This window comes from Ixodes scapularis, unplaced genomic scaffold (assembly GCF_016920785.2).
Source record: "Ixodes scapularis isolate PalLabHiFi unplaced genomic scaffold, ASM1692078v2 PGA_scaffold1__304_contigs__length_218370807, whole genome shotgun sequence".
Taxonomy (NCBI): domain Eukaryota; kingdom Metazoa; phylum Arthropoda; class Arachnida; order Ixodida; family Ixodidae; genus Ixodes; species Ixodes scapularis.
Genome location: NW_024609846.1, coordinates 6,978,412 through 6,990,591, shown reverse-complemented (window position 1 = coordinate 6,990,591; position 12,180 = coordinate 6,978,412). Strand labels below are relative to the sequence as shown.

General features: G+C 44.3%; 1 long non-coding RNA gene across 1 annotated transcript in view; it reads left to right on the top strand.

Annotated features, from left to right (window-relative positions):
• The first annotated feature begins 467 nt into the window (after positions 1-467).
• The window catches only part of LOC120842067, a 97,089-nt gene continuing 85,376 nt past the window's right edge, over positions 468-12,180 (top strand). The window contains exon 1 of the long non-coding RNA XR_005715873.3: positions 468-550. This is a non-coding gene — a long non-coding RNA (uncharacterized LOC120842067). The remainder of the gene's footprint in view (positions 551-12,180) is intronic.

The window sequence follows — 12,180 nt, the reverse complement described above, 5'->3', positions numbered from 1 at the left end:
TGGTAAAAATAGAAGTCAGTACATTATCTGATGTGAGGACAACTTAACTATGTTACAGGTAAGGCTGAAGGGTCAATGAACAATCTTTGCATTCCCGAAATTGAGTGGAACGTGGCTTACACTAGCGCGAGGTAGTGCCTGATTGGCTGTGGGGAACGAACACTTTTGACCTATCAGAAGTGGATCTCTCTCGCACTTCCTCTCTCTCAAGTCAATAATTGAATCTTGATGTGACCCTCCTGTACGCAATGTAGACATGGCACAAGTACGACAAAAAATGTCCAGCCGGATTCACTTCCGAACATTAGATGGCGCGTGAGTTATACGCGGGTGGAGAGTCAGTCCCAACAGCAGCATTTTATTCTTTTTTCTTCCGAAACGTCGGGTTTTGATTGGTGCTTACGGCGTGGGTGGGTTTATTTCCTAACGTGTGTCAGCAGCGGTTTATCCAATCACAAGACGGGAGACACGAGCCACCCTATGGGCTTGCGGTGGACGTTGAGCGACACGGGAAATTGCTTCTTGCGAGATACGACCATCCCCCATTCATGTAAGCTTCATCCTTGCTGTTTACTGCGCGGCATCGCGAGAACAATTGCTGGGAATTAGCGAATCTGGAGCAATCAACCCCGCCAGTGCGGGCTGAAGGGTGGCATTGTTTGGGACCGGCAGGACAACGGGCGATGTACACGTTATTGTGGCAGAGAGGTGTTTGTTTTTGCGGATAGAAGTGGCAATAAAATCATGAACAGGTAGGGCATTATTTTTCTTCATACAGCTGCGCATTTTGTCACGCATGTGCACATACACGCTACAAACATCTGTATGTGCTTTCAGAAAGGGCTCGCCGCATTAGGTGACCCCTATCATTTACACTTGTCGAATAAAAAGACGCGGTAGCTTCAAAATTGGAATTTAAGAGGGAGCAGAGCACAGGGGAAGTGTAATGGGTGAACAGGCTAAAAGAACGTAAACAGAATAAATGATTGCAACGGAGAACACAAAATGACACCAACACGTTCTCATAGAACTTTTGAGTCACGATTTCTTAAACCCTCTACGTTACGTGTTTCCGTCACTTGTTATTCCCGCTGTGTAGTAATTAACCTGCGTCTCATACCCATGCCTTTATTTCAGTCTACATTAATTTCTGATATTCACGTTAAAAAAAGAGTTAATTAAAAAAAAAGAGGAAAAGAACATCCGCTACGGATTGTGCCACAATTAGAGTCAACGCGACATCGGCGTTTTTATTTTTTCCTCACGGGATATTGAGAACAAGAACCTTTGACACCGAACCCGAGTCGGTGCCCCGTGTCAGCGCACACGCTCATGCCATTAAATTGACGACAGCGCAGTGCAATTATCAGGTAGAAGCGGAACAAGCGGGCAATGGCTTGATTGGGCAAACTGTTGAATGTGCTGACAGCGCTTTCTAAGTTGCCCTAGACTATAAGTGTTACAGTCACTGAAAGCTTAGGTAAAGAACGAACCACGAAGCAAGAATCCCGAAGATAACAGGACACCTATAATCTTCAGGATGCTTGCTTCCTCGTTCGTTTATCGGCGTCATTAGTGGCCAGTGCCACATTATAATGGGCTTTGGAGCAAGAATTGTCAGTGACTGAAGGCGGCCGTTTCGAGCTTTTTCAGCGTTTTGCCTCACCTTGTCCCCCAAAAGGCGTAAAAACACCGAGTATAAAGACCTGACACACAGAGACAAAAAAAAAAAAGAACGACCATTTGTTTCTGTTTTAGTTCGAGGTAAGCGCGTTGGTGAATTTAAATAAAACTGAAGGAATAAGCACAGGGACGGAGAGAACGGCACATAAATCTTTCCTTTTTCTCAACTTGTCACATAAATTCACTATGAGAGTTAAGTACTTTCGGAGATATTCTCGAGAAGCCAAAAGGACGATTCGGTAATAATAAGCGAGTAGCACGAAAGCTCGAAATATAATTTAGTGTTAGAGTATTCACGGGCAAGCTGGAGTTATCTGCCGCAATAAAGCCAAGAGAAGTAAAATACGCACGCCCCCCCCCCCCCCCCCAAACTAAAAAAAAAATGTTTCAAGTGTTGCTTTTAGCGCTAAAATAAAATGCGCATCCCCGAACGCTCATTTTCCGCCCACATGTAGCCCTAGCAGTTCAAACAAGATTCCAATGCGTCAGAACTACCCGTTATCTTAAACCAACTTTTTAAGCGATGTTCTGAAATGTTTATTGAGAATGATGGGAGCCGACAAAGCTCTCGAAATGAGCTGAATAACCGGGGGGATCGGTGGCTGAGTGGTCTGGCGCACACCAGCTCGGAGCACGGGGACCGGAAGCTCGCGCTGCAGCAGAACCCAGGGATCCTGGGCTCAATCCCCACCCCTAGGGGCCCGATTCGATCTGGACGAGCATCGTACCGGCGTGCGGTCGTGTATCGCTACTGCGTGGTGCACGTGAAAGACCCCAGGCTAGCGCTTGTACTGCACTGGCTAAATTGCTCATCTACAGCTGGGAGACTCGTCGCCCGTTGACGCAGACCAAGTTCTAGGCTGTATAAACACACACAGACAACCCAATCTTTTTTTTTTTTTTTTTGCTGAATCACCGAAAACGGTAACTAAAAACGGTAACGAAAAATCTCTGTTAACTTTTGAATTATATACCAGTTTGTTCTCAAATTATGGCATCTTATTCGAATGGCTAGCGCGTCATTTGGGCGGAAAATGAGCGTTCGGCAATGCGTTAAAGAAACACAAACACACACAAAGAACCTACTTTTTTTGTTTTGTCTTTTCCGCTGCACAGAAGCGCATGTTCAATACTGAGCACTCCGTAAGACTTTAAGTTTTGTTTTGCATGAAGGTGTAAAGTCGGAGTACTTCTCGAGCTATATGTTGGGGTAGAGCGTGTAAACTTTTCCGACACCAGACTGATACATTCATATCTGCGCTGTGCGTAGCATCTATTCATTCCTTGCCAAAATTCTGGTCAAGCACTGCCTCGAGTGCTCGCTCTCAAGAGCAGCAGTCATCGTCGAGATTATTCCCGAGAATGTTCAAGTTGCAACCTGATAGCCTTAAAAAAAATTATCTTTTACAGGCATGGAAGAAAAAGGTCGCAAAAAATACCAGAAATAGTTAACTTCTTTCTATAAATTTTGAATTTGTCGCCGGGGGGAGCTGATACTTCTTGCTAGCAATGAACTTTATGTAAGTGCCCCTCCAAAGTGGATAAATGTTCATCCTACAAGCAATATCTTTAGAAAAACAGATAGTCATCATAAGCTCAGCCTTATAACATCTTGCGGTAATTGCTGAGATCAGCACATGTAAATTAAAAGACGTGTATTTCTTATAAATGCCTACACTGGTCAAGTAATTCTTCTTAATGACAGAATAATGGCCATTACAGCTTCGAAACGTATTCTCCCACCACCATCAATACAACGTACGCTTTGTTCTGCCGCTCTGACCATATGTTAGGTGCTGTTCTGTGGCCCTACTGTTCGGATGATGAACTGAACCATAGTATATTTTATGTATTATTTTGACGCTAAGGTGGTTCATTTGTGAAATTTTTCACCGTTCTCATTCACCGCATGCTGTTTCATCGCGAACGTTTTTGTTGTGGTGCAAAAACAAAATATACCTCGAAACGGTGAACTTAGATAATATTTATATTACCTAAGGGAATGCATTGATTAACGAGAGTTTGTTTCGCAACCTGTATCTGTTTGAGAAATACAATTAGTATTTATACTTGCGGCCTGTGTTGAACGCGTTTATTCAGCAATATTAATCTTAATTCCGGAAAACCGAGTTAAATCTACTAGCGTGCGTAGAATGTATTGCATAAAGCAAGCATACGCGACAAATTTTCATTAAACGAAATCAACGACACGCCGGTGCAAGCTAAACAATGCGATAATTCAACTAAATTTAGATTGAAAAAAATAAAGCTACGAAGTATGCGTCGATTCATTTTTTCCTGAAAATTGATCTAAAAGGAACAGATTCAATGACGCCAGTTTGTGTGGAAGAGCCAGTAAAGACTTCACTCAAAGGTTATCAATGACGTATCGATAACATAAATGAAAAAAAAAAAAACGTTGAGATAACCTGTAGTGTTGCGCGCCAGACACGCATTCCAGGAAATCTCTTCGAGAGTTTCCCTGGGGACGACACTTGCTCTTATCAGTGCAGCGCAGCGCCGTTCCTTCTGACGCAGAAACGTCCATCGATCGATCGGAGTCATGAGTTAGTCGTCACGAATCTTATTAACTCGTTCACGAAGCTGGACGGGCGCTTGGACGGGAGAGATGCGATACTTGGGCGTGTTTTTGCGCGCGCGCGCTTCTTTGGGAAACCGGGTCAAGGCAGCAGCGAGGGACGCTCAGCTGAGCTGTCACGGGAAGCAACACTCGCCATGAAGGCTTTCGCTGCTCATACCGAATTCGATCTGTCCCGCGCTGCTTCCGGCGCGCGACACAAGCCCTTCGCGGTCGCCAGGGTTGTCATCCTTTCAGCTACAGTTTGTGTTCCACGAATAATTCCAAGTTCCTCCGAACAGCTCTCTAGTCAATAACATCAACTGGCCGGAAAGATGAGATATAAAAAAAAGCTGATACCGTTTCTTTTTTTTTTTGTCTCAAAGATGCATGGAGTGCAATATTTAAGAAGCGATGGTGTGAACTAGTTTAGAAGGCATTGGACAGGCGATTCGGCAAGTCGAGACGAACATATTGCATATTCGTTTCCGCGTTGAATCGACGCCACGTGACATCGCGTCACACCGCGTGGTCACGTGACGTGCCGTCATGGTTCCAAGTAGTGGTTTCACGTAATGCCATAACGTCGCGTGACGTCCATCTTCCCTTACATCTTTAGTGGTAGATGGACTGAGAAAAAGAAACGAACGAGGAAACTTCTTTCTTTTGTTTTTGTTTAGCTCGAGGAAACAGACGCGGTTCCTTCGCCATGAATGCCGCTTCCGTTGTATTTGGATAACTGGCTTGACCTGGATCTTGAGATTGGGGGCGAGAGGACAGCTGGCTGCGGCAGTCCATGACTGCTTTCATGAATTGTGTGTTTCCGTCGAAATGGTGGAGGCGCGCGCGTCTTCTGCTTATATGAGCGTTCGTAACTGCCTGTATGTTTTTGTTTATGGCACATGCTGCTCGGTGTTATCGAATGTTACAAAGCGCGCTTATTTTAGTAAACTTATTTTTTGTTTTTGAATAAAAAGAAAAAAAAAACAATCACGAAACTTAAACGCGTTTGGGGCCTATTTCGCTGCCGCAGTGGATGCAAGATATATAGCAGCAGGGAATGTATGAAAAGGTGATATATGAGGTTTTTCTAAACTCTGCTTTTTGAATAAAACATTCGGTTAAGAAGGGAATAAAATATCATGACAATCTTAAACATTTCAGAATTAGTATTTTTTACGATGAAATGCATAGCCTTACATTTGCTCATGGCAGGGAAAAAAGAGTCTATATAATTAAATCTAGAGAGAACTTTCACCATTTGAAAAAGTCGCGTTAAATTAGGGGTTTTAGTGCTAAACGGGCCGTGAAGCGATATTAGTAATAGGCTAACCCCGCGGAGAGGAAACAAGCAGCCTTGGCCTGACCACGGCCCCTTGATTGGCCTATCTAACAATGGCTGGAGCTCCGTCCATGCCGTCTGTTGGGCCAGTAAACTACAGCGTGAGGGTGTGTTCACTTGACGGCATTTTTACTGGCTGTGAAGTGAGAGGTTGAAGGCTGCTAACATTTCTCAAAAGGTGTTTTTTTTTTTTTTTGCAAATGGAATAGCATTTATGGCAATAAGTATACCGCTCTTATCGTATAGTCAACAAAACTTACTGAAAGCAAAATGTTGCACAGCTCATTTTAAGGTAAATATTAAAAAGGGTTTATTTTTCTCTCAAAGTGACTCTTCCCACAAGAAGGTTAAATATATGTAACCCGTCTAAATTAAAAAAGAAAAACATATCCAACGGAACCGCACTGTAGTTACCATAATAATGCCGCTAGCTAAATGTACGCATATGCTTGAAAATACTTCAGAAAAAATTTCGACTCGATCAAACGTTTCAAAGATTTGCACAATTTGAACAATGAATGCAGACCAAAGCCGTTTTCACGCTAAACTGGCGAACAAATAAAAAAAAAGAAAAAAGAAACTCTTATTCCGAATTATTCCACAAAACACGAAAGAAAGATAAAAGAAACAATTTGAGATCCCTCCCTTTTCTGTTTTGTTCCCAATGAAGTGCCCGAATAGCCGACAACAAAGCTCTTTTAATGCTTCGCTGGAAGGTGTTTAAATGATCAGCTTAGGGAACATGATCTCTCTCTAAGGTCTGCGGAGAGGGGTCCCCTGCTTGTGCGTACCTTACTTAAATCAGACTACTGTGTTAGGTCGACACCAAGAGAAGCACAATAGATAAATATTTCAGACGTTTCTAATCTCCGGTTTCGGAGACCGCTGTGTTGCCAGCCTTTTGTGTCCTTAACTGAGACGGACATTCCTTTTTTGAAGGGTAGCGAGTATCGCTGAAGTCGGTGCCGCTCCCGATGCGCCCGGTGATTTTATCTTCCTAGCCTTCGGCACGTTCGTGTATGCTTCGTCCTTTTTAGACTGGTGAATGCGTTTGATGTCCTCACTGTGCCCCTGGTGCCAATGCTCTTTTCCTCGAGCCTGCCACACGTTCCTGCTTCTTTATTTCTTTTTTCGACGAACTTGACTTGTGAGTTTGTCTGCCTTCTTTGTACCGTTCCTGTCCCTGTCCTCGTCTTTTCGTGTCCTATTTGTTTTTTAACCATGTTCGAACAGAACCAACGGGCCCAGCTTACCAGCTGACGAATGTTCTTTCCGTTTGACATTAAGAATGCTTAACTAGATATTTACTTATGAGGACATTATGACGTTTGTTTATAAAATTTGACACAAACCTTAGTTCTTCCCTTAAATATATTTGACGGGAAAATGCCTTCATGGTAAATTAGAGTGCAGTAGCGCAGGAAACCAAATTTAATAATTCGTCTAAAACGCGGATATATTCCGATCTTTTATAATTCTATCGACAGCGACATGCATGGAGATATACGTAAGTTTCGGGTTGCTTACCTCTCTTTCCATTTGCCGCCCTTTGTGCGTACAATATCCTTCTGTATCCTTCACGTGCTCGTTAGAAACAAAGAGCAATGATTTGAAATGAGAGCGACTGATCTCAATGCCGTGCTACTCGGCACTGAAATCACTGCGGAATCTAGCGGAACGCCATCGTCAGGCTTTTGCTCAACAGACGCGTGAACTCCGCTCTCTGTCGTCTGTCGTTTGAGCTGTAATTACGTAATCTCTGACAGTCCTTTTTTTTAAAGTAAAATATAATGCTTTATTAACTTAAAAACAAATCCAATCTCGTTCCGTTTTTTTTTCTTTTTTTTTTTTTGTGCACGTGGAAATGTTATGTAAAGGGAATTGACTCTCTTTGGTCGCAAACAATATCACGACTTTCGGTAAACGTAAGAGGAAGGACACTCAATTAACTTCACATATGTGGAACTTTTTTTTTCTATTGCAGCAAATGACAAAGTCACTTGGTGAACTACTGAAAAATACCGTATTTAGCGGAGGAAATAGCAACTCCACCGAGACAGAGAGCAGTTGCGATAAATTCGCTATGCCTCATACGCATTGCGGGACCAGGCAACAAATTGGACTAGAGTGCAGAGACGAATGTAATGTCAGCGGTGGGCCGGAACTCGTGCTCTTACTGTTTGAACGCCAGCTTCAAACGAACGTTTGCGTAGCATTCGGGCTCAATGTTTAGTCCGGAGACGTAAATAATTCGGCATCATGCGACTTTTTTATGTAGCTAGTTTTGGTAATAGAGGCACTGTTTTTAAACTATCTTCCCATACTCTCATTTGGTACACCACGTGGACCAGTTATTTATGGTGGACAGGCTTAAAGCGCAGAGGTAACGTCCTCACGCTAATGCATTTTTCTGCGCTGTATTGATTGTTGCAATTGATTATTTGCTTAATCTCGTTATTTCTTTCCTTTCCTTTATGACGTGGCTACGCTTATATTTCTAAAAATCCAACTGACATATGGTACTGGGACGAAAAGGCGATGTAACGTTTGCAGAGTGATTCATCCCGACACTACCTTCGTGACTAATAACACAATTTAAAAAAAAAGGGGGGGGGGGGCGGGCTGTTGCTCGATGGGTGTATGACTACGACGCCAGCTTCGTTTTTATTTAGGGCCACGCATACGCGATGCACGGGTGAGGGGCTGCGGCGCCTGGTGACCATTTTGGCGGCAGGACGGTATGCATCGCAACTTTCTTGTACTAGTTTGCTGAATACAGTGCCAATTCAAAATGCTCGTCTTCATCTGTCGATTTTGACCATGAAAAATTGCCGTTGCAAAATACTTGTTGGTTACGAATCAAAAATTGGTTCTACAATTATTATCTTTTTTTAAATTTCAATATGTCGGTTTATAGTACCCAAAAAAAGCCAGGGGAAATAAAAGCAATTTATATAATCGAAAGTACGTCTAATCAGCCATCCATCAACACTACCATGTCCTTGGTGGAACGATTAAGAAGGCTCAGGGAGCGTCAAAAAACCGACGAGGCGTGAGCGGCCAACGACGGCGCGAACTCGTCAACGACCGCTCTCTGTATACTTGCTACGGTAAATACAAAAAAGCCAAAGGAACGTGTTCATTTTTTTTTACTTTAGTTTTATTCCCATAATCCCTCTACAAAAATTCAGCCACTAACCCAGGTGTATTCGCGTATAACCCATGCCCGTGCCCACAACGCTGCAACACTCCAACAGCGCTTGCCTGTTCTGTCTTCCTTTTCTGTCCCTCTCCTTGTGCGCTGTTTAATTATGTATAGCAACCACCAACTAGCCCAAGTATCCACCATTTTGAACTCCAATTTATTTCCTAGCCAGTGCTAATGAACAGCCTCCTCGAGCTTTTAACAACGACACCTTGCTCTGGATGCGCCGAATTAGCAATGTAACCTTTTCAAAAGTCCATCGGGCAAAACTGGCGGTCGCCAGTGTTGCTTAACTGGATCCGAGTCCTCGCCGAACGCTGACGCAACCCTCGTGTCCAATACATGCTCAATGTACTTGCCCAAGTAATTCCGTTATCGGGTAATTGACGCAGCAACTACTAGATGGCGCGTTCGGCCCTACCAAACGGTGACGCAGCGCTCTTTTTCCAATCATAGCCTCCTCTCTACTCACAAAGCCTGGCACTTCGACGACGGAGCCATAGAGTGCCCGATCGCAGATTTGGTGTGCGTGGATCTGGTAGCACAGAGCATCAAAGAGCCATTTCTCTGGGAACCTGGACGTCAGCGCACAGCCTTTGCAGCGGCGAGGACCCGAAACGCACTTGTTCGCTCGGGAGTAGTGAGTTTTGGACGCCTCGCCGCAGCGGGGCGCCAGTCACGTGGCTCTTCTCTCATCCGTTGTCTGCCGCTCCGCCTATGCCTTTTCGTCGGGCGCTTCTCGTGGCGATCTGTCAGGCTTTGTCAGTATATAGGAGGCTATGGCCCAACCTATATCCGCGCTCTCCCACGCTGCGATGAAGTAATATTCTGGCGCACGGGCTTTGATTGCGTAATAGCCACAGCTTCCTCGCAGCCAGCGCATCGATCTCTTGAGAAAATACGGTACATTTTATGATGTGCGTGTCTACAAAGAAGAAAATATGACGTAAATCGGGAAGAGTGTAGGCGTTTAAGGTTTAATTGTCTAACATTTTAGTCGCGTCATCCACATATTTCATATGACAGTTCTGCACTCTTCTCACCTTAAAGTATGCATGGAAAGTACTCGAAAACAGTGCTTACGTGTATATTTATAAAATAAATATAAATAAACTCAGCGATGTGTTTTTTTCCAACGTACGCAGCTGCATTTGGAGTTCTCGGGCTGCTAATTGTATGCATGCATGTCTGAGTTTGCTTTACCATAACAGGCGTCTACCAGTTGCGTGTGTTACAAGAGCAGTCGGGCGACTTCTACTGTCACCTCTTGTCTGGAAACAAAGGCAGTTCTCTATCGTTTAAAGTTTAAAACGAGTATAGAATGCTTTCATCGACCTCCACGATAAAAGTGTCGTAAAAAAACAAAATATGACACAACTACAAAAAGGAAACGAACAACCTGATTTTAAACTGCCCCAAGGAGCAAAATATCTCGCAGCATCTGTACGGCTTGAGCATTCGGTATCGCGACGCCTTTTTCAGTGATTTGATGTCAAACTTGTGCGAAACGCGTTACTTGTACCTATAGTAACCATGTACAGAAACATATCGGCGACCTAGATTTTTTTTTTTTTAAGAGAAGGAGCGCGCAGCGCTTTTGCATTTCTTTTTGATGAAGTAGCGAGTAATGGTACCTAGTTTCTTCTCAAGGAACGTGCACAGCGCAAGTATATAACGTAGTTCGACCTCAGCTCGCGTCTGCTTATACCCTCGTTACACGGGCACACTTAACTGCAGTAACGCTTAGCCACAGTTAGCGGACAATACACGCGAACAACATTCTGCGGCTATGCAGTCAAAGCTATGAGCGAACGCGCGCTTGAGGATCTTGAGCAGCCATCAGAGCAGTTCACGCGCGCTCTTCACTTCATCTGAAATAGCTGCCCGAAAGTATGGTGCGGTGACTGCGGTGCCGCGTAACAGCAGTCAAATCTGAGTTAAGCACGGTTCAAGGTGTAACAGGGATGTAGTTGGCACGACCTGAAAACGCTAGATCGCAAAAAGACGTGCACAGTGTATTTCAGTATAGCCACGGTTATCCTGCAGAATGAACGCGCGCGTTAGAAAGCGAGGAATTATTAACGTCGACAAATATTGTGAACGGCTACCGGTTGCTTAAAATTGGCACACTAAGAAAAAAAAAAAGGACATTGCACGTTACTTCCATGCTGAGGCAGCGCATTCTCTTTAAATAGGCGTAAGGAGTGGCGCGCTTAATTACTTTTTGATTGAGTAACGAGTAACAATTGTTAGTTACGCAATTTCAGTAATATGTTGTCATCTCAAATCTAATGCTTCTACTCAGTTTCATACGTTGTCTAAAGCGTTGTCAAAGCCGCTGGAGCGAGCATGGGGTTTGATCTCCCTATCATTGGCACGAAGTCTTGCGGAAACAAAACAATACTTAAAGCCACGGGCTCGCGATAGTAGCAATCCGAGCGCTGTGTACTAAGCGTGAAACGGAGTACAAGTCTGGATATGGAATAGGCAGGCGTCGATGTCGAAGATTCGTAGTTCGTATATGGTCCCCGAATGTCTCTCTTCTCTTCCCTATCAGCACTGCCTGCGACGATGAGGCAACAACAGCGGCTCGGGCGAGCCACGCGCATTTGACGCACCCGCGACGCAAGGACGAGCCTTCGCAAACAGACACCGCTTTACAGCGGAAACGACTCATAAAAAACGAGGCTCGCTAAAACGCGCCTCAAGTGCGATGAGATAACACCAGATGGTATCCAATGTGGCGGACTCATTTCGCATTGGCGGAGACGTGCATATGTGCATCCGACCGCGCACACCCACAAAAAGAAATAAAGAAAGAGACAATTGCGTGTGTCGTAGTTAAGTATGCAAGGAAAATATAAAATCCTAGGTGTATGTTTTTTGTTTTTTTTCTTGGAAGGGAGATAGCGCAATCTGCGATGACTATGCGGCGATAGTAAGGTTCTGTATTAAGCCTCACGTGACCGAGTTGCGTCCCACGAATAAAACTAGGACTGAAGGTCGCATATTCACTTCCTGAAAAAAAAATGTTTTTCGGTCTGCGTTGTGACATTAAGCTTCGTGAAACATCATGATAAGTATGTCTGAAAATGTATCTATAGGCATTGCAAATGTGCCTATACTTCGCTTCAGCTTAAGGCCTGGTTCACACTGGCGAATCGGCGGGCGAATCTGCAAACATTCGGCCACCGGGCGTAGCGTCCACTGTGCATTGCCGCGGCCGATTCCGCTTTGGCGGCAGCGGATTAGCTCTAAGTGTGAACCAGGCCTAAGTCGAGACGCCGCCGATGCTACCACGTAATGGGAGCCATCAGCTACCGTAAATGCGTGAGTCACTAGTCCTTCTGTTTTTATGATTTGTTCAGCCGC